The 22,695-nt window shown below is 41.9% G+C and overlaps 1 pseudogene; it reads right to left on the reverse strand.

Annotated features, from left to right (window-relative positions):
- Nucleotides 1–1,366: 1,366 nt before the first annotated feature.
- LOC136171185 (protein yippee-like 5) lies at nucleotides 1,367–1,797 on the reverse strand (annotated as a pseudogene).
- Between the last annotated feature and the right edge of the window lie 20,898 nt (nucleotides 1,798–22,695).

The raw sequence follows: 22,695 nt of genomic DNA on the forward strand, positions 1-22,695 counted from the left end.
CTCTAGCCTGCCAGGTTCTCCTGTCCATGGGATTCTCCAGGCAAGAATACTGGGATGGGTGACCATTCTCTTCTCCAGGGGATCTTCCAGACCCAGGGATTGAACCCATGTCTCCTGTGTTGGCAGGCAGATTCTTTACCATCTCTTCACCTGGGAAGCCAGATCACTTCATAGATACATCATAATCTACTGAATCATTACCTCATTCAGCATTTAAGCTATTTGTAGAAACTTCCTTTTCTTCCCCCATCCCTCCTTCCCTCTGTTCTTCCTTGTTTCCTTCCTTCTTTCTTTGCTATTTTAAGTAATGATAAAACAAACATCTTTTGTTATAAAGCTTTGTTTCCCTAAGAAAAATATTTCCCTAAAAATGAAACTACACTGTCAGTGGATGAAATGTTTCTTGAAGTGTACTGCTAAAAGATGTCCAGGATGTCCATATCACTTATCTTCTTAATGATGGATGTAATATAGTTTATATATATATATATATATATATATATATATCACATCCTAACCAGCTGTGAATTGTTAAATTGTTGAAAAATCATTGTTATTTTGATGGTTTGAAAATGGTAAAGTCTTACTTCAATCTGCATTTCTTTCATTTATGAAGTTGAATATTTCTTCTTTTCTCCCAACTATTACTTTATTTATATTGCTATGCTTAAGTTGGGCTTCCTTGGTGGCTCAGCTAGTAAAGAATCCGCCTGCAATGCGGGAGACCTGGGTTTGATCCCTGGATTGGGAAGATCCCCTAGGGAAGGGAAAGGTTACCCATTCCAGTATTCTGGCCTGGAGAATTCCATGGACTACAGTCCATGGGGTCGCAAAGAGTCAGACAGGACTGAGCAACTTTCGTTTTCACTTTCATGCTTGAGTTACATAGAAAAGAATAACACTGAACCTTCCGCACTGGTCACAAATTCAGATCTCTTCTGTGAACTCAGCAAATCAAGTGAAATAACTGAAAAATTTTTTTTTCAAGTTTTAAAATGAAGCCCAGAGTAATTTAAAAACCATGCTCTTGACACATTTTCCTTTCATAAAACACTTTTTCACTCTAATAGCCCAGATTTTTTTCCTCACATAGCCTACCATGTAGCTGCAGGTAGACTATTCTGCCTCAAGATATAAATATAGGGGGAAGAAATAACAGCATCTGTATAATATTCTCTCTACACACTGTTGTTGGATGGAAAATAGAAAATTTTTAAAAAGAGAGAAAGGTTCCATCATAGATTCTCATAACCTCTCATTCCACAGTTCATCAATCTGACTCTGATGCTAAGGTGACCATGTATGTAAGTAGAGTTTTGTTTCCAGAGAAGGAGACCTGGGAAAAGATGGATTTATCTCTTTTTCTTTAAGAGTTATCAAATGGTTCATGCTCCTCCTCAAAGCCATCACTTTCTCGAACTAGAGCACTGTTCAGGATCACATGGCCTTCCTTATAAAATTGGCTGTCTTCAGTGGCAAACTCATAAATCCATCTCAGTTTGCTATTGCAGTTTTAGCAGCTCACATTTTGAACCAAGTGATGACTAGAGAGCATGACCCAGTCTTGAAATTCACAGGTTAGCTACCTTGTTATAAAGAAATGCTCTGCATCACAATACTGTAAAGTAATTATCCTCCAAGTAAAATAAATAAACAAATATTTTTTTAAAAAGAAATGTTCTGCTAGTGGCGCCTGTGAATTGCATGGGGATGAATTCTGAGCAGTTGGTCAGGATTGTATCAGTTTGCACAGGAAAACAGATGGGTACCACTGATATCAAGGAAAATCCTGCCCATTTTTATAGTTGAAGCTCTAACCTACGTGGCTGTGAGATCATGACTGCCAATGACTCTTCGTTCCCCAACTGGGATAAAACCTTGAACATTTTTTCAAATGTGTCTGTACCATTTCTATTTTCTTTTTCGTGATTTGTCAGTATATACATGGAAGTTCTTCGTGGCTTAGAAATGTCAATATAGGAGGAAGTTTCATTGTAAAGAATCTGCCTGCAATATGGGAGACCTGGGTTTGATCCCTGAGTCAGGAAGATCCTCTGGATAAAAGGAATGGCTACCCACTCCAATATTCTTGCCTGGAGAATCCCATGGACAGAGGAGTCTGGTGGGCTACAGTCCATAGAGTCTCAAAGAATCTTCCCCACACCCTACTGTAGGTTACTCTGTATTTCCCCAGAGGATTCTTCGAAGGCATTTTTCTATGATTAGCATTAACAACCAAATCACTCACTACTCCTTTTAAACCTGAAAAAATGCCATTATTTCTCTAAATCTTAATGATTTTTTAAGGCTCTGTGCTCTCCACTTATGTGATGGTTAATTTTATGTGTCAACTTGACTGGGCTAAGGAATGACCAGATAGCTGGTAAAATATTATTTCTGGAAGAAATTAGCATTTGAATCAGTAGACTGCGTAAAGAAGAGATTAGCATTTGAATCAGTAGACTGTGTAAAGAAGATTGCCCTCACCAAGGCAGGTGGATGTCACCAAATCCATTGAGGAACTGAATAAGACAAAAAGCTGGAGGAAGGGGGAAATCACTTTCTTTCCTTGGGCTGGGACATCCATCTCTTCCCTCCCTTAGACATCCAGGGCTCCTGGCTCTGTAGCCTTTGGATTCAGACTAAATTACCCCACCAGTTTTCCTGGTTCTTAGTCTGTAGACAGCAGATCAGACTGATATTTCTCAACCTGCTTATTCACACGAGCAAATTTCTATAACACGCCTCCTCTTACATGTGCATACGTACATGCTAAGTCACTTCAGTTATGTCTGACTCTGCGACCCCATGGACTGTAGCCTGCCAGGCTCCTCTGTCCATGGGATTCTCCAGGCAAGAATACTGGAGTGGGTTGCCATTTCCTTCTCCAGGAGATCTTCCTGACCCAGGGATCGAACCCACACCTCCTGCATTGGCAGACGGGTTCTTTGCCACTAGCACTAAAGAAGCCCCTCCTCTTATATATATCTCTATATATCCTACTGGTTTTGCCACTAGCACCAAAGAAGCCCCTCCTCTTATATATATCTCTATATATCCTACTGGTTTTGTTCCTCCAGAGAACCCTGACTAGTACAACCCAGTACCACCTGTATATCAACTCCCTACAGGCCCAAAACATAAGACTGTAAGGTCAAACTGCAAAGCAAACTCTTGGTAGAAAATTTGGTTACATTATCAAAGGTTGGTGTTTTCGAATGACAATATACCTTCTAGAAAAGAGAGTGTCCCTGAAGCCAAGATTATTTAATATTTAAGGAAACCTGATTTTTCATTTTAAAAAATGGCGAAAAGCCAGGAAGTGGAGCGATAAGGAAGCAAGGTGAACACCCGCTATGCCACTTCCCACCCATCCAGCAGATCACAACTGGGAACATCAGCACCACCAGGTGGGGCAGGTGTTTTCAGGGACCTCGGTTATGACTGAAAGTACCCGTGACTTCACAGTCACAATTCATAATAATCCACCATGTCTTCTGTGTGAATCCCAGTGACAGATGTAAATCCTACCACAGTCAGGATCCACTCCAGGGGATCTGAGGGTGACAGTTGGTTCTAGAGCCTGGGGGGGCCTGACATACTGGACATCTGTCGCAAAGAGAATAAGTGACTACACAGGGAAAGCTAGCTTGAAGGGAGCCCCCTGTTCATAGTTTTCAGAGACATATGTTGACTGGCATTTACTGCTCATTAGCCCAGATATCTCTGAGAGATTCTGCCTAAACTACTGTAAATCTCTTATTCAAGCAGCTTGAATAAGATGGCCATGTATATTCATGGGGAGAAAGAATAAGCTGATGTGTTTTTCTGAAAGGAGAGATCAGCAAAAGGTCAGCCCCATGTCCCCTAGAGCACAGGTAATGGGCGTGCCTCACACACATACCGCTTCCTGAGCCCTTGGCAGACATCAGTAATCAATGATTGTAGATGATCACTGCCAAGACAGGTCTCCGAATCTATTTCAGGGCAGGGAGCCACTACCTGTCCTTCAGCTTTAATTCTCCTAAAGAAACTTGGCCATCTCTGGCCTAGTTTCCCCAATTCACTGGGGACAGCATACTAAGTATTTTTAGCTATATTTCCTGCTTTTCTGCCAGGAGCCTCAGATTCCAGCTCCCCTTTCTCAAGGCACCCTTAATGCCCTTCACTCTTTGTGACTCTCCATGGTCACGACTTACCCACAAGGCACTGGCAGAGCTGGGGAAGACATTCAGTGTATTTAACAACTGGTTCAGCTCAGGTGCTCATCAACCAGAATGGCCCCCTGCCCACAAACAACCAGGAAGACAGCCCTACCGTGGTGCCAGTTACCTTGGAGAAGCATGGCAGGCAGCCAGAGTGCTGGTATTTTCAGGCAGCATTTAAAAGAGATGCTGACTTGTACACTCAATAAAAACAGAACTGTCTGGAAATTCCAAGTGACTTGAATTACTGTGACTGCCCTGTCCAGATTTATGGCCTTCACGCTGATGGGCCTAGTATATTCCTTGTCCTTCTGAAGGGTATGCATGACATTGTCCTTTCTGGGATCTTTAGCATTACTGGGTTATCACCCCCCCACACACACACCCCAATCCTCTAGAATTCTCCACAGCTAAGGGTTTTTCTCTTTGGCCCATTTTTCATACTGAAACATACCCAGAAAATGAGCTGTTTATGCCTTCCCTCTCAGCACTAGGGTACAAAAGCACTGTCCTTTATTGATGGAAAGAAACAGCAGTAAAAGAAAAACCTCCATTGAGTAAGTGAACAGTTATATCTTCTTTGAATGAAATGTGTCTTATAACTATTTCCCAAAGGATTCCTTATATCCTTTGCTGCACTTAGGTCCCTGGTTTGTTTGTTAAAACACTGATTCCAGGCCACTACCCTAAACCTACTGAATGGGAACCTACAGACAGGAGGGCCTGCATGTTACCTGTTTAACTAAAGTTTGCAAACCTGGGGCTTAGAGACTTTTTGTCATTCTGCCCAAAGACTCAGCCTTCTCTTGAAATGATTTCTTAACAATGAAGTCTTGAAAATTCAGAACATTAGCTTTTCTTTGTCACCATCACAGTAGAAGTTAGTCGCAGATAAGACAAGGTATCAGACGTAGAAACAAACTCTAGCCTGTGTGTCACTGAACACAGGCCAATTGCTGGTTGTGGCCTTGGAGGGCAAATTAACCATTTGTTTTTATGTCATGAAGTTTGGTCAATATGGATTATTCTTATGGACAGAGGGGAATGCAAGGATAGGTTATACAGAAGAAGAGATAATCCAGAATATTTTATACCTCGCTCTGAAAGTTCCTCAGAACCACAGTGTGTCTTAAGCAACTTGGTCTCACTTGGTCCCTGGCCTTGGAACCTCTTCAGAGTCCTTTACACACTCCACAGACAAGAAGAGGCCCTGGTGTCATGGATTAACCAGTCCTGGTCAACTCTGGATTTCCTCTGTTAACAGTGAGTGTATGTGTCCCTGTATCTATTAGAAGTAGAATGCTTTCTTTTTAGGTATCAGGATTAAAATGCCAGGGCCTCCTCTGGTGGCTCAGACAGTAAGAATCTGCCTATAACTCAAGAGACCTGGATTTGATCCCTGGGTTGGGTAGATCCCCTGGAGGAGGGTATGGCAATCCACTCTAGTCTTCTTGCCTACAGAATCCGATGGACAGAGGAGGCTGGTGGGCTGCAGTCCATGGGGTCGCACAGAGTCTGACATGACTGAAGCGACTTAGCACAACACAGAATTAAAATGACAGTCCCCAGATGGTCTTCAATTGACCTCAAAAGTATAACCCAGATTAAAATATGTGTCCTGTGGTTTTATTTTGGGAAATAAGCTAGTAACGTTAGAAGACCTCAGACTTTGGGCTCAGAAAAACTGAGTTCAAATTTAGACTTTGCTGGTTAACAACTCAGGACCTTGATCAAGTGACTTGTCTTCTGAGTTTCAGATTTTTCCCATTTTAAATTGGCATAATACTTCCAGCCTCATAGAGTTACTGAGGAGATTTAATGCAGTAATGGATATGAAAGCACCAAATGCAGTTCCTGGCACACAGTATACACTCAGTAAATGTTAATATCCTTCCACTTAAGAAGCTGGGTAAATTTCCAAAGCTTAGATTATCTCTGCTAGCCAAAGGAAGTTAATCATTGACTGACAAAACCAGGTCACAAAAGATCTAGGAAATAATAACAAGGTTGTCCTTCAGCTCAGTGTTTCTAAGCAGACTTTGGAATCTTATGGACGACTACCTTTTTTGGATGTTAAAAACACCAATTTAACTCCCAAAGATAGGAAGAACATTATCTCAGAGGAAAGAACATTGGCAACAATACGCACATTCACACATTGACTTCAAATGCGCACACACCACATTTATCCTTTTTTTCTCATTGATGGAAAGACCCAATTGGAATTGGTTCTTGAGGAACCCACTGTTCTAGAAGCAACACAAATCTGTCTTCTCAGGCCACAGAACTCCATTAATCAGCATCTCACTCCAGAAACCTTCCTTGGGACCCAGCAACAGAGATGCCACAAATCCCTGGCAAGCCTATATCAGTGTATGACCCGCTCTGTGGTCAAGCTTCCCCATGGAACCGGCACGGCCACAGCCACTAATTGCAACAGGCCTTGCCAAATTCCTCAGGACATGAGTAGAAAAAGGTACTCTTTCCATTTCACATATGAAAAAAATCAAGCAAACACAAAACTATAAATAAAAGGTTAAATAATTTTTCTAATTCACACTGATTCAGTGGTGAAAACAGGATGCAAAATCATATTTTAAAGCTGGAACTGATAAGCAAAGATTTGAGAGCAACGCAGCAGTCACCTCTCCTCTGTTCTGCAGGCACACAAATAGAATAAGTAGGGCAACTGAATCTGCCAGCACCAGTCCGGACAGCAAAAATGACACTAATGCTTTTTTTATTTCCAAGATTATGTGTACTCTATAAGCCAGTTATTTAAAGAAAAGTTTATATGTGAGTGTTTTTTTTTTAAGGTATAAACATGAATATTTCTTTAGAGAATATAGCAAATGTTTAAAATCTGATAAATCTCAAATATCACAAATCTAAAAAAATTTTTTGAGTGTCAATTAAATTTTTTTTTCAATTAAATGTTTGACATACTTCTATACTCTTTTTTTTTTTTTTAATTTGAGGGATTTGTGCATTATTGATGTCAGAAATGTTGCATTTAAATTAAGGAGTTTCAGGATCCACTGACTAGTAAAGTGGGGGGAAGAGTGTAAATCATCTACAAAGGAAGAAAACAGGCCCAGAGAGGCAAAGGGATTTGACCTACAGAAGTCAGATTCTGGTCCTCATTCTGCTAAAGGCTCACTGTGAGGCGGGAGCAAGTTTCTCAGCTTTTCTGTCTCAGTCTAATGTCTCTAACACTGTGCTTCATATTCTAAAGGCTGTGGTCACCAACATGTTGGCCCAAACACAAAGTAAAATGCTTTGGATGTATATAGAGAAAGCTTTCATCATGAATTAAAGCATTGCGATTGACAAATAGTTACAGACCATTTGGGAGTAACGATGTTTTCTGCTGCTGGTGTCTGTCCTTCAAGAACTAGGTGAGCACTGCAGACAGAGATGAAAGACAAGTATTTTTTTTTTTTTTTTCCTTTTTTGTGGAAAGAATTCACCAGTGTGTTTTTTCTATTTATTTAAAAAATTTTTTTTTACAATGTTGTGTTGGTTTCTGCCATACAACGCAAAGAGAGACAAGTTTTATGGGTTAAAAGTGTTTCTCCCACAGACTTGTGGTTGCCAAGAGGTTGGTGAGGGGGAGGCAGGGGAAGGGAGCGAAGGACTAGGAGTTTGGGATTAGCATATACAATTATATACAGGATGGATAGACAACAAGGCCCTACTGCATAGCATAGGGAACTGTATTCAATATCCTATGATAAGCCATAATGAAAAAGAATATATATGCATAACTGAATCATTTTGCTGTACAGTATAAATTAACACAACATTGCAAATCAACCATACTTCAATAAAAATTTTTTTAAAGGTGTTTCTCCCCACTCAGCATGTGCCAGGGCCTGAAATTCCCACCATTTGTCTCTTCTTTGGGTCAAGATGTTGCTTTCATCCATTTGTTCATCCATGCACTTTCTTGAGAGTTACTAACTGAACCCCTGGATGGGCCAGGCACTGGGTGTCCAATGATGCAATGCCCTCATGGTATTTGTCATCTCCTGGAGAAGACAGACTTTAGATGGTTATGAAATTGTTGTATCTGGTAGCAAGATGTAAGAAGGAAAAGAGCAGAGCCAGGGCTCAGTTAGGGAGGCTGAGATTGAAGGGTGGGAAGGAGTTAACAGCTGAGTGGAGAGGGACAACTCCTCTAGGCAGCACTGGCCACAGCTTTGGGCCAAGGTCCAGGGTACTCAAGAGCTTGGTGAGTTTCAGGAATTGTCCTTGAGGCTGAAGCAAAGCATGTGAGAGGGAGAGTTGTGGGAAATAAACTGGAGACTTTACCAGGGTCTAACAGCTCCAAAAAATAACTTTACAACTAAAGGGCATTGCCTTGAGTACAAACAAAGACACTGGATAACTTGGTAAGAACAAGTGTAGCAGGTTGGTGCACCTCAGTGGGGGCTTGACAAAGGACAATCAGAGTTGATGCAGGAGAAGAAAGAATGATCTGAAAGGGACACTTGAGTAGGAGCTCTATCTCACCCCATGGGCAGACACATTGGGTAGCTGTGGGTACCACAAGGGATGGGAAGATCGACGGGTGTCAGACCTTATCCAATGGCATGACTGAGTCACCAACTGGACTGAGGTCTAAGGCTGCTTCATCAACCATATGCCTCCATTGGTCTGGCTCTGAAACTGATTACATTCATGGCATCATGGAACTGGAGGGGCCAGGGTAAGAGTTGACTTCAAGTTGTTCATTTTACAGGTTATAATTATAGGGCTCAATTCAGTTGAAGTGAAGCTCCCAACTAGTGGTGAAATCAAGGTCAGTTTCTGACTCTCATGCACCCTGCTGTACGCACTCTCCATGGTAGATCATGAGCTTCTCTACGTAATCAGAATTAGCTGTCACGGGAATTGAGTCAGATACAGTCAGATAGTAGGTGTTCAAGAAATACAGGTGAAGTAAATTACTTCCCTGTATCAGATTTTCCTTTGATTTCTTTTCAAATTCATATAGATGAAACACTAAACCAGATAACCATAGTCTTATATTCACATGATCTTGTGATTCATCAACATCCTTCCAAAGAATCGCTGTTTTGCCAGCTAAAACTAGCATTTGGGACTTTCCTAGATGTCCAGTGGTTAAGAATCCCCCTTGCAATGCAGGGGATACTGGCTCAATCCTTGGTCCCAGAGGATCCCACATGCCACAGAGCAACTAAGCCCTGTGTACCACAACTACTGAGCCAGTGCTCTAGAGCCCGCAGACCACAAACTGCTGAATTCACAGGTAGCAACTACTGAAACCCGTACACCTAGAGTTGGTATTCTGCAGCAAGAGAAGCCACCACAGAAACTGACTGCAATGAAGAGTAGCTTTCATTCACCACAACTAAGCAAAGCCCCAGTACAGCAAAGAAGACCCATCACAGCCAAAAAATAAAATAAATAAGTAAATATTTTTTTGAAAAACTAATATTTGAAATAAAGAATATTTAAGGAAATGAAATACTTGAAATGCATCATTATACTCATCAAAGAAATTGAGCAGAATCTGAAATAGGTTTCTTTTTAGTTAAACTAAATGTATCGAAATCCATAGTCTGTTCATAAAAAGGGGGAGAGAAAAGTTAGAGGTAGGTGAAGGGGTGAATAATAGATTATTTCACTTCCAGGAGAGATTATGTTGAAGAAAAACCTAAGATCAGAATTTTTAAACATCAAAACAAAGGACACGATAGTTAACAATTGGATGGTAGGAATTAGTAAAATTTTGGCTCTGAATGTGTTTTTTAAGAAGTATACAGAACACCAGAAGGAGACCACATAAAAGGCATTTCCCCGAGAATATATTAATCTGCTGTGTGTGTATGTGTTGTGTGCATGTGAGCTTCTGACACATGAGCAAGTGCTGTTTCCATGGCAACCAGGGTCCGGGAGGAAGGATTCCTTGCCATGAAGCAATCTTTTTAGATTCAGACACACTTATAAAGATCCATGATCTGAACATTATGAAGGAGAGATTTTGAAACCAAAAGAAAACATTTTTCTAATATTCTTTAAGATGACCCCTAAGAGGTCCAACTATCATCCCTGCCTCCCTCAGTCTTTCTCACATGCTGAATTTATCTTCTAGCTCCAATGTGAATTTTGGCTATATTTTTAAACACATGGCACTCTGTTTCCCCAAATCCAGCCTAGCTCTTACCTTAGTCTGTGTTTCCACCTAGTGAATCCCTAGGGGTTTCTCAAACATGGCTGTAGAAAAGGACAAAGATCTCATAATCATTGATCCTGAATGCAAACTGTTTTTTTAAAAATGTGAGAAATTTGACTATATATCCAAAGTTCCTACAGTGGTAGTCCTTGGTCTGGAATGTCTGACTTCTTTTTGAGATGGTTAAAAAATAAGGAAGCCTTAGTTTTTAGCCCCACATTTTTATTCTTGGACAGGGAGTTTGCCAAGTTTTCCCTTTATTCTTTTAAAAAAAAATTTTTTTTAAGATTTATTCATTTGTTTATTTTATTTATGCAGTACTGGGTCTTCATTGCTACATGCAGGCCTGCCCGTTGCAGTGAGCAGGGGCTGCTCTCGAGTTGTAATGCTTGGGCCTCTCATTGCCGCGGTTCCTCTTGTTGCAGGGCACAGAGGCTAGGTGTGCTCAGGCTCCAGGAGTTGTAGTTCGTGGGCTCAGTAGTTGTGACACAGAGGCGGGACGTGGGCTCTTCCTGGACCAGGGTTCGAACCTGTGTCCCCTGCATTGGCAGGCAGATTCTTCACCCCTGAGCCACCAGGGAAGCCATCCCTTTCTTCTTATCTCACCTTTGCGTGTCATCAAATTTCAGTGCAAGAATAAATGACCCTTTTGCCTTAAGTGAGAAACTTGAGGTTTGAGGCTCTGCCCAACCATGGGGGTGATCTTCTCTGAGCTTTTCCTCAAAGATGTATAAGGTGATTTCTAACAGTGGCTCCTTATTGAAATTTTGTTGCTCCTAATTAATTCTCAGAAAAAAATGCTGCTCCTGCTTCCTTGTTTCATTTTCTTGTCTTTCAGGGCCTAGAAATTCCAGAAATAGTCATCTTGATTAAAAAGAGTGTCTTGAGTTTTTTAAACATATTTTCAAGAGAATAAGCTTAGACACTTATCTATCGTTGTTTCCTTATGGGACACTTGGATCATGCTTTCTTAACCTGAAGCATGATATTGGCTGCACAGTTTGTCACTTGGCAAGCAGGAGGGTGGAGATCTTCCAGGCTAACTTCTGATGCTCAGAATTGAATTCAGCATCAGAGTCCACTTTTAAGAGTAAATTCCATTAGAGATTAATGTCTCTTTAATATTAGATGATATGGGGGATAAATTAGAAGTTTGCAATTAACATATACAATACTGCATGTAAAATAAAAAAACAAGAACCTACTATATAGCACAGGAAACTAAACTTTATAGATTTGTAATAACCTATAAATGAGCTTCCCAGGGGGCTCAGTGGTAAAGAATCCACTTGCCAGGAGGAGACGTAGGTTTGATCCCTGGGTCAGGAAGATTCCCTGGAGAAGGAATTGGCAACCCACTTCAGTATTTTTGCTGGGAAATTCCACAGACAAAGCAGCTTGGTGGGGGTACAGTCAATGGGGTCTCAAAAGAATTTGATAAGACTTAGTGACTAACCACCAACAACAAAAACAATAGACTATAAAGGAAAATAAGTTGAAAAAAAAAAAGGTATATGTGAATGTATAACTGAATCACTTTGTACACCTAAAATGAACACAACATTGTCGATTAACTGCTCTTCAATAAAAATTTTTAATAAATAAATAACATAAAATGATTAAGCATATAACTGAGCAGAAAGCAAGCTCTTCATTCAGCTATGAGCATTCAAGATGGGGTGCATCTCAATAATAAACCATAGCAGGCAGAATTCAGACTGTAAGCTGGGTATACAAAGGTGAATATAAGACAGCATAGTGCCGGCACACAGAAGTCAATTGGTAAATATTGTTGATGGTTTATCTCCCTCCTACACTCATCCATGAAAAAAGATCAAATGATAATCCAACCCATCTTAAAAGCAAAACACTTCTTTGCTATATTTAGGGAAGATAAATACACCAGCCCAGATGATGATTGTGCTCCTCACTGTGCACAACTCATTGTCCCCTCTTGAGACAGGATGTGAATCTGATCCATCTGGTCACCTCTGTTTTCTGAATCGGTACCTCATATGGAAACTGTAGGAAAAGAAAAACCCAATCTTCTTTCAATTCTCATAATCACAAGATGTCCATAGTCATAGGGATCAGGAACAGTTAAATAATACATGCATTCTTTTGCTTCCTTTTTCTCCTTCTATTTGCGTTTCCTGATGGATTAAAATAGTTAAGAGTTCAGCTTGGAAAACAAAGAAGCAATGGTTCCAACAATACTGTTTTTCTATGGACTGTGCTCCCAGGGCAATCACGAGGATAAAGTTATAAATGATATGGCTTTGCTAGTAAGGCTCACTTATTTGCATGACTACACTGAATTCAGTGATATAAAGAGTAAAAACAAAGACTTTATTATGTTTTCCAGTTGTGTGCTTTCTGTTGGGTCATTATATGTATAGTTTATTCCTAGCTGGCACTATTTCTCAGTTTTTGTAATCAGTGTTCACAAGTTCCTATGTTCTGTTCTTTTATAAAGAAGTTTTCTTCTCACCAGGTCTTAATCGGTCTAATGGTTGGGTAGGCCTGCAGTGTGGCTCCATGTTTAAAATTCACACAGGATCCAATCTCTTTTCACCATCAAAGTTGGAGTCAAAAAAATGAAACCCTCATCTCTTATCTGGATCACTGAAGTGGCCTCCTGACCAGCCTTTCTTCCTCCACCCTTGACCTCCTAGAACCCATTCTCAAAACAGTAGCCAGGGAGGTCCTTTAAACATAGAAGTCAGAACAGGCTGCTCCTCTGCTCAGAGCCTGGCAGGGCCCTCCATTTCACTCCGAATGAAAGACAAGTCTGTACAGTGGTCTACGAGGCCCACCATGACCAGGCTCCCTTTCACACTGTGATACATCTGCCATGCCATCAATGCCACTCACTGGTCTTTAACACACCACGTGTTGCCTATTCCCTCTGCCTGGAATGCTCTTCCCCATGTAAAGGCACGGTTACTTCCCTGCTTCCTTCAATACATGTACATATTCGAATGTAACCTTCTCAACAAGACCTCCGCTGACTACCTTGTGTACAAGTGGACTCTGTCTCCTTATTCCCACTCCAACACTGCTGGTCCTCTAGTGAACCCTATGGTCCCTTTTTTCCATTAAGCTGATCACTTTCTTATCTGCTCTTTCCTAAATGTACCTTGTTGATTTTCTGGTCCACCCAGTAGAATCTACGCTACAGAGAGATTTGTTTGTTGATGTACTCCCTGCACAAAACAGTGCCTGGCCCATAATGAACACTCAGGAAATACTTGTTGAATGAAATCGTGAACCCGCAGTGTCTAGGGCTGCTCTTGACACACCGTGGGCGCTCAGTGCTTGTTGAATATGTCTCTCCAGGGGAGTAACAGGACTAAGTGTCAAAATAGAGGGAACCCAGGCAGCGGAGCCGGGGGGACTCAGAAGCCGGCAGGTTCTTCCCAGCTAGCTTGGAGGCTCAACTCTGACACATACTAGAGGTATGATCTAGGCAATTCACTTCATCTCTCTGAGCCTCTGTTTTCTAAACTGCAAATTGGAGGTGATAATAGCACCTCCTTTATAAGGGGCTTGTGGGAATTAAATGTGACAATTCGGAAAATAAGTCTGGTAAATGCTCAATATGCTTAAGCTATCATTATTATGGCTGAAGCTTCAGTACTTTGGCCACCTAATGTGAACAACTGACTCATTGGAAAAGACCCTAGTGCTGGGAAAGACTGAAGGCAGAAGGAGAAGAAGGTGAGAGAGTTGGATGGACATGAATCAATGAACATGAACTCGGGCAAACTCTGGGAGAGAGTGAGGGACAGGGAAGCCTGGCATGCTGCAGTCCACGGGGTCACAAAGAATTGGACGTGACTTGGCGACTGAACAACAACAAAATTATTATTATGAGGTCTTATTCTTTCACTCCTCTTCCAGAGAAATAAGCTCCACATCCTTTCTTGCCCCTCATGATTATTAGAAAAAAAAAAAAAATCACAGTATGTTAAGTGAAAAACACTTTGGAAGCATACAACACTCCACAGATGCTAGGATCACAGTAACGATTCTTCTGAGCCCCAGAAGACCTAGCATCATGTGGCCCGTACAGGAGGAGGCCAGGGAACACTATAGACTCTGAAGTCTATCAGCCATTGGGCAACTGTCTTAAGTCTGGAAAAAAAAAAACAAAAAAACAAAACACTGGCTGTAATTCATACTAGGATCCTTTCCGTAACAGAATTCCTTCTCTGTGGCGCTCCAGAGGCAGGAGGAAGGCTACGGCTGTGTTTCAAAGTCCTTCTGCTTCTCTTCCCTCTTCCTCCCGAGGCTGCCAGAACCTTCATTTGCCGCGAAAGCAAACCGTATCTCTGGGAGTGAAATTTGCTGTCTGCCCTCTCTGGTGGTTTCTACACGTGGGCTGTTACTATGTTCAAAGCATTAAACTGTCTGCAAGTAGATTATTTACAGAGCTTCTCTCTTCCCAGAGCTGCTGATACATGGATATATTCTGAACCCCTTTGCCCTAATGCACACTTTTTTTTTCACAAGTCCCACCGAGACCTTTTGTTTGCTGCCAGCAGCTGGCTCTGCGCGTACTTAGCTTGGCTGGCACAATTCTCTCCAGTCCCTAGAAGACACAGTCCTCCCCTACCCACCAGGGAGGAAGTAAGATTTCTGCTCAAAACTTGCAACCTTTCTCTGAGGTGGTGTCCTACTGAGACAGAAAAATTAATGTGCTGTTTCTGTAAATGGAGTTGGATGATAAGTCAGTCTTCCAGACAGACTTTTGACACAAGGAGGATCAAGGTATGATTACTATTGAGTATTCCTTGCAGAGAAAACAGCTTCTAATTGGACAAGAGAAAGAAAGGGGCCAGCTGCTGCTTTCATGATTATTTCAACACCTATCGACAGTTAAAACCGCCTCATTGTTTCATTACCATTGAAATTTGATTGCCATTACATTTTCTACGGGCCTCCTCTCTATGCAAATTGGCAGAAGAAAGAAATTCATAAAGCACTCATTCGGTTTCTGAATGTATTGTTTGCATATAGACTTGGTCAGCATGAAAATATCCTAGCAAGGAATATCAAACTGACAACACTGTTGATTTTTCTATTGTTCTCTCTGAAAATGTCATTTTTAACATATCCATAGAGGCAAGCCAGATTGTGTTTTTATCAGTATTTTAGTAAGAGCCAAGAGGCTTAGTGGTTCAACTGTGGGCATTGGACATTAATGAAAACCTTTTCTGGCAGAGTTTGGTTTATAAAAGATTAAAAGAATTCATCAACTTGAAAAAAAATCTTTTGTTCTGACCCTCTCTGCTGACAGTTAATATTTATGTTGGCCACTGAATATTATATAATGATGTGTACAACAGTTTACAGTTTTCAAAACATTTCTGCCTCCAGTAAGTCCTATGACACTCTGAAGGACCCCGTGAGGGAGGCAAGGGCAGTTTTCTTATCCTCATTCAGATTAGAAAAATGGTTCTCGGAAAGATGGAGACATGTAACTTGTCACAAAACATGTTCCATCCCTCGTGGCTTGAGTGCCTATTTCTGCCTTCATTTGTTGGCAGATTTCTTATCCTCTGAAGCTTGAATAAAACATCTCCTCTTCCCTGAAGCTTTTCCTGTTTCCCTTTGCTCAGTCTCCTGAAACTGTTCACCGGTTTAAGCAAAATTATTGAGCGACCATTATGCATGTCCAGACAGAGATGCAGCACTGTCGACATAGTCATGGATCCACAGCAATGAACTTGCTGCCCCTCTAATGATGTATAATGTCTAACTGGGATCCCCGGGGGGCAAGATATAGCACCCTCCATCTTGACCAAATTCCAAACTTACTGAGAAATTAACCAGAGTATCAGCAAATGGTACCCCATGTTTATCTGATAAAGATTAAGTCAAAGAATGGCTCAGTGGGAAGACCAAGAGCATCTGTGAACTAAAACCCAAATCAGACCAACCCCCACCCATTTGCTGGCAGAGGGCTAATTACCCACCCACAGAGGCTCCCAAGAGGCAAGAAGAGGGGTCAGCTAAAGCAGAGCACCCAACTCCCAGTGGTTCTCCCAGATTTATTCACTCAAATCACACTGGGAGGGAGTTAAGAGTGTCTTTAGGTCAAAATGTCTCCTCGAGGGAGGCAAAGGAGGGGAAGGTTCTAACTCATACTCACTCCATGTGCTCAAAACCCACAGCCTAGAGAGGCTTCTGCCCTCCCAGGGGAGCTGCCCAGGGTTCCGGCCTCTGTGATGGCACCTACTGTGTGTTGTCAGCAGTCCTGCCCACTGTATAACGTGAGAGAGTTCAAGGCCGACACCACTTCTCAATCAGCACCCAGCATACGGCCTGGCCCAGGGCAGTGCTCACTACGGCTTGCTGAACACCGGTGCAGCCTGGGGACTCATCCCTGGCATCAAAGAGCAGAGGCAGAGCACAGCCCCGACCCCTGCCTCAGGGGTCTATGCCCTGTGCTGCCTCAGTGGTAACTACGGCATGACCCATAACCCTCATCCCCAACCTGAAAAGGAGGGAAGGGCTAATAATGCAAGCAGTTAAGTTAGGGGACCCTGGGAGAAAAAGAACCAGGAATGGATTTCTTGACATAAGAGGAGCCATTTTGGTCTAAGCCATTTTGTGATCTAAACCTGGCCACCATGCTTGCCCTTGATCAGGTCTCAGTGATTAATGATCTTCAAAGAACAAAGAAATGTACCAAGAGAAAAAAAGGTAGTCAAACAGTAGTGCAGTGATAAGCAGAGTCCTAGTTCCTCCTCAAGGGATACACATAATAATACATCTTTGAGTGCTAAGGCAAGAGCTAAGGCCCCACCAGATACAGGATAGAGTGATGATATTGATCTGCCTATCTTCAATCAACTAAAGCCTAGACTCTGTTGACCTTTGCCCCACTTCTGTGCTGAATTCTCCTCTGCTCAAGTCCCTTCATGATCATGCATGTGCCCTTAATATAGAGCTTTCCCTGGTGACTCAGCGGTAAAGGATCCGCCTGCCAATGCAGGAGATGCAGGTTCGAACCCTGGCACTGGAAGATCCCCTGGAGGAGGGCATGGCAATCCACCCTAGTATTCTTGCCTGTAAAATCCCACGGGCAGAAGAGCCTGGCGGGCTAGAAATGGGGTCACAAAGAGTTGGACACGACTGAGCAACAGAACAACAGCCACTCTTAACATAAATCTTCCCCAGTTTTTCTGTTCTGGGAGACACTGCTTTGGGAAAGATCCCAAAGATTCTTACTTGTTGCACATAAATAATAACCCTTCCTTCTTCAAGTCTTGGTTTGACTATATCTATTGGCTTGACACCCAAGAAGTGAATGCAGTTTTTAGGTAATAGTCTCTCGAGAAACCTGTATGCAGGTCAGGAAGCAACAGGTAGAACTGGACATGGAACAACAGACTGGTTACAAATAGCAAAGGAGTACGTCAAGGCTGTATATTGTCACCCTGCTTATTTAACTTATATGCAGAGTACATCATGAGAAACGCTGGGCTAGATGAAGCACAAGCTGGAATCAAGATTGCCGGGAGAAATATCAATAACCTCAGATATGCAGATGACACCACCCTTATGGCAGAGAGTGAAGAGGAACTAAAAAGCCTCTTGATGAAAGTGAAAGAGGAGAGTGAAAAAGTTGGCTTAAAGCTTAGCATTCAGAAAACTAAGATCATGGCATCTGGTCCCATCACCTCATGGGAAATAGATGGGGAGACAGTGGAAACAGTGTCAGACTTCATTTTTTTGGGCTCCAAAATCACTGTGGATGGTGACTGTAGTCATGAAATTAAAAGACCCTTACTCCTTGGAAGGAAAGTTATAACCAACCTAGATAGCATATTAAAAAGCAGACATTACTTTCCAACATAGGTCCATCTGGTCAAGGCTATGATTTTTCCAGTGGTCATGTATGGATGAGAGAGTTGGACTGTGAAGAAAGCTGAGTGCCGAAAAATTGATGCTTTTGAACTATGGTGTTGGAGACGACTCTTGAGAGTCTCTTGGACTGCAAGGAGATCCAACCAGTCCATCCTAAAAAGAGATCAGTCCTGGGTGTTCATTGGAAGGACTGATGCTGAGGCTGAAACTCCAGTACTTTGGCCACCTGATGTGAAGAGTTGACTCATTGGAAAAGACCCTGATGCTGGGAGGGTTTGGGGGCAGGAGGAGAAGGGGGCAACAGAGGATGAGATGGCTAGATGGCATCATCGACTCGATGGGCATTAGTTTGAGTAAACTCCGGGAGTTGGTGATGGACAGGGAGGCCTGGCGTGCTGCAATTCATGGGGTCGCAAAGAGTCGGACACGACTGAGCGACTGAACTGAACTGAACTGAATACTAATGATGGGCTTCCCTGGTGGCTCAGACAGTAAAGAATCTGCCTGAAATGCAGGAGACATGGGTTCGATCCCTGGATTGGGAAGATCCCCTGGAGAAGGGAATGGCTACCCACGCCAACATTCTGGCCTGGAGAAACCCATGGAGTCGCAAGAGTCAGATGCAACTGAACAACTAACACTTCCACTTAACAATACTAATAATAGTTCATGCTTATGTGAGCCTGGTGTGTGGCAGATCCCCTGGTGTTTACACATATACCTCTGATGACCCCTCCGAGTTGGGTACTAATGTTCCGTCATTCTATGGATAAGGAAAATCATGATTAGAGAGGTTTTGGCACTGGCCCAAGGCAACAGAGCTAGTAGTGACAGTGGCTCATGTCTGGACTCTTAACTCTCTTAGGATGTTTTCAGTAATTTAACAAAGACAAAGATACCCAAAGGTTAAGTCTTTGCTTATAGAAATAACCAGGGATGTTTTCCTGATCACCCATCTTTTTATAGACTGATTGTGACATGCCATAGAGCTACTTAAAGTTGGTCCAATAACTCACTGGTTTAGAAACTGCTGTGGCAACTTAACACCGCTGCTATAGTCAAGTGCTTGGCACTTGTCTTGCTGAGCAGGGGGAGGCCTTTTGGTTGACACGAACTCATACAATGAACAACAAGTGGCCTGAGCTGTGTATTAGCATCTGACTGTAAATTGTAAAAAAAAATTGGTTGTTTACCATAGTTTTTGAAGCACTAATACTGTAGTAACATTTTGGATAACTTGAGTATGGACAATGGAAAAACAAGCACTGCCATAGCTAGGAAACTTCCATTTAGCTCTCTTTGCCTGCTGTCTGTGTGACCTGGGATAACATCCCTCAGGACAGTTGTAAAGCGAGGGCCTTGGGCTTGATTCTCTAAGGTCCCTTCTGTTCCTACACAGTGAGTGGCGTATCGAATGTATTTGCTTTGGAAAGGAAAAAAAGTGGAAGTGTTAGTTGCTCGGTTGTGTCTGACTCTGCGACCCCATGGACTGTAGCCCACCAGGCTCTTCTGTCCACGAAATTCTCCAGGCAGGAACGCTGGAGTGGGTTGCCATGCCCTTCTCCAGGTGATCTTCCCAACCTAGGGATTGAACCTTGGTCTCCCACATTGCAGGCAGATTCTTTACCATCTGAGCCACCAGGGAATCCTTTTTTGCTGTGGAGATGTGGACAAAGAATGTTGCCTCCCATTTCGGTGAACATAGGATGGTGCAGCCATGAGTCACTGCAACTGTTCCTTGCAGTGCACCCTGAGGGGATACAGGACACAGAAAAACAGGATACTCACCCTAGATAGTTATAGTGCATATCCAAGGAATAATCACAACAAGCCCAGACTTTTGCCTCTTCCCATACATAGAAAAGCACTAAAATTAACTTGTGATGTCTGGTTATTTTTATGATTAGCAGTAATCTTTGGATGTTTAACTACCTGGTTTCGTTTTTGTTTTTTTTTTTCCACCCCAACAAAAACTCCTATATACCCTGGCTCTTCCTTATCTCTTTGGAACAATTCCTCAGAGCTATCTGAGAGATGCTATCCTGAGCTATCATCTTCATGAAGGCTAACTTTTAGGTTGTGCACTTTTTTACAGTTAACAGAACAAGTCCTTTTTTTTTTTAATTGAAAATTTTTCTGTTCATCAAAAGAGCATCTTTATACTTCAACGTTTATTTTCTATCACTCTTAGGCATTCATACTGAAAATAGTGAAATGAATTGGTTCAGGTATTTCTGAAATGTCCTAGTCATAGTTTGACTTATCTATGTTGCTCCTAATTTTCAGTATCCTTCTCTTCTGTCCTCCCCCCAGCACTTTGCTCCATCCAGGTTGTTCTCTTAGAGCGTTTCTTTAAAAGTGCTCCATTATTGTCACCAGGAATTTCTTCCAAGCTGTTGCTAGGTTTGATGCACAGGCGTCAGTGGCAACAATACATCATGACTCCTGCTCAACCAATGGTAACTGAGAGACCCATTCTGATTTCAGATAGGTTAAACTGTGAATAAAGACACACATTTTAGGATCAATGAACTATGGTAGTTCGCGCACTTTCCTTTGCCTTCTCCCATCTTTGCTAAGAGCAGCACCCGGGCAGCATAACCTAATCTAACCAGAGAAAATCACTTTTAACATCCTCTTCTACATCACAAAATTATTTTCAGCATGAATTCTGGAGTAATCAGAAATTGGTACAATCCCCTGGATTTGTTCTTTAATTTTAAAAACAAATAATTTTAAAAGAGCGATTTCATTTTTTCTTAAAAGAGTGATTTCATTTTAAAAGATCATCCATCTGTGTAAAATATATCATGGATGAACTAAAATTTGCCTCTGCCAAGCAAAAATATCACACCTCACAGTTCACCCTCTGTTAGCTGTTGTAACTAAGCTAAGAATACTAAGACGAGTTACCGGAAGTCACACAGAACTGAAGTTTCATTTCATTGTCTTTACAAGCCCTGAGCTCTCTTGCTTCATTCTGAGTCTGCTGTTTTCACTCATGAGTATGAAGAGCTGCAGGGGTTGGAGACAAACTGAATGGATGAGAAACTGCTAGCACCTGAGTCTGGAGTGTCAGAGGCCGATTGTCTAACGGGGCGTTCTCTAGTAGAATACAATGTTTATTAAAAGATAGCCAACAAAAGAGTGCTATCCTAAAATGAATTGCAGCCATCCTTTAGAATTTAGCAAATAAGAAGGAAGGAGGAAGCTACTTTGTCACTTATATTGTTTAGAAATGTTGGCACTTGGTAACAATTTTTATTTTATTTTTTACAATTTTTAATTTTACTTGGGTTTTTAATAAATTATTTTAAAAATTCTCTACAGACGACGGACCCTTTTACTGCTTGAATCCAGGGCAGAACACCTTATACCAACAACTTACTCTTGATCTGCTTCCAGTTATAAGAATGGGTGTATTTTAGGCGATTGGTTTTAAAGTTTCAACAGCAAGGCACTTGCTCTTCTGGTTCAATAAGTTTTAGTTCTGGGCCAAGGGAAAAAAACAAGCAATCAATATTAATAATAGGCAATACTTATCATGTGCACGCTTTGTGCCTGGCACGTGCCTGTATAGGTATACTCTCTTTTTTCTTCCAAGTGCACCCTAGGAGATATGTTCTATTATTTTGTTCTATATGTTCTATCTGTTTTTAGTTTACAGATAGGGAAACTGAAGCTCAGAGAGGCCAAGTACGTCCTCCAAGGTTGCAGTTAGTAAGAGGTGGAGGATGGGTCTGGTCCCAAGGGCATGACTTTAGGGCCTCTGACCTTGTCCTTGACCTTCAAGCTCTCTTCTCTTCTACTGTGTGTCCACCTACCATGAGCTCATCAAACAGAAGACGGCATACCACAATAAAATAGTAACTATTTGGGGAGATCTCTTCAGGACTAGGAAATATCAAAACATTGTCATATCTAATCCAAACAACAGCTCTGCAAAGGAGGTATTTAGTACCCCCTTTTACCTGTCAGGAGAATGACATTCAGTAAGGTTAATTGTTTTTAGATTAGAGAGTCAGTAGAAGATGGAACTGGTATTCAGACCTACACATTTTTCTGTGCTTTTTTATTTCACACTCCCTGCCTGAGACACCTATGGGGCATTGAACTAATACATAAGTGCACACATAATATGAGAACATCCCTATGCATAAGAAGCAGGAGGCTGTCAATCTACATGGAGAGCTAAGTACCTCATTTCTCAGCCTGACTTGCGGCTTATGTGGGTGGCACAGTCCAGGCCAATAAGGAGTTAAGGGGAAGTTGGCTGGTGGAGGTGAGTGGGTTTTTTGAAGACAACTCATGAATAAACAGTTGTGATAAAGCAATATGAAGAGGGCATGGCAACCTACTCCAATATTCTTATCTGGAGAATCCCATGGACAGAGGAGCCTGGTGGGCGAC

Source organism: Muntiacus reevesi, chromosome 6 (assembly GCF_963930625.1).
Source record: "Muntiacus reevesi chromosome 6, mMunRee1.1, whole genome shotgun sequence".
NCBI lineage: Eukaryota > Metazoa > Chordata > Mammalia > Artiodactyla > Cervidae > Muntiacus > Muntiacus reevesi.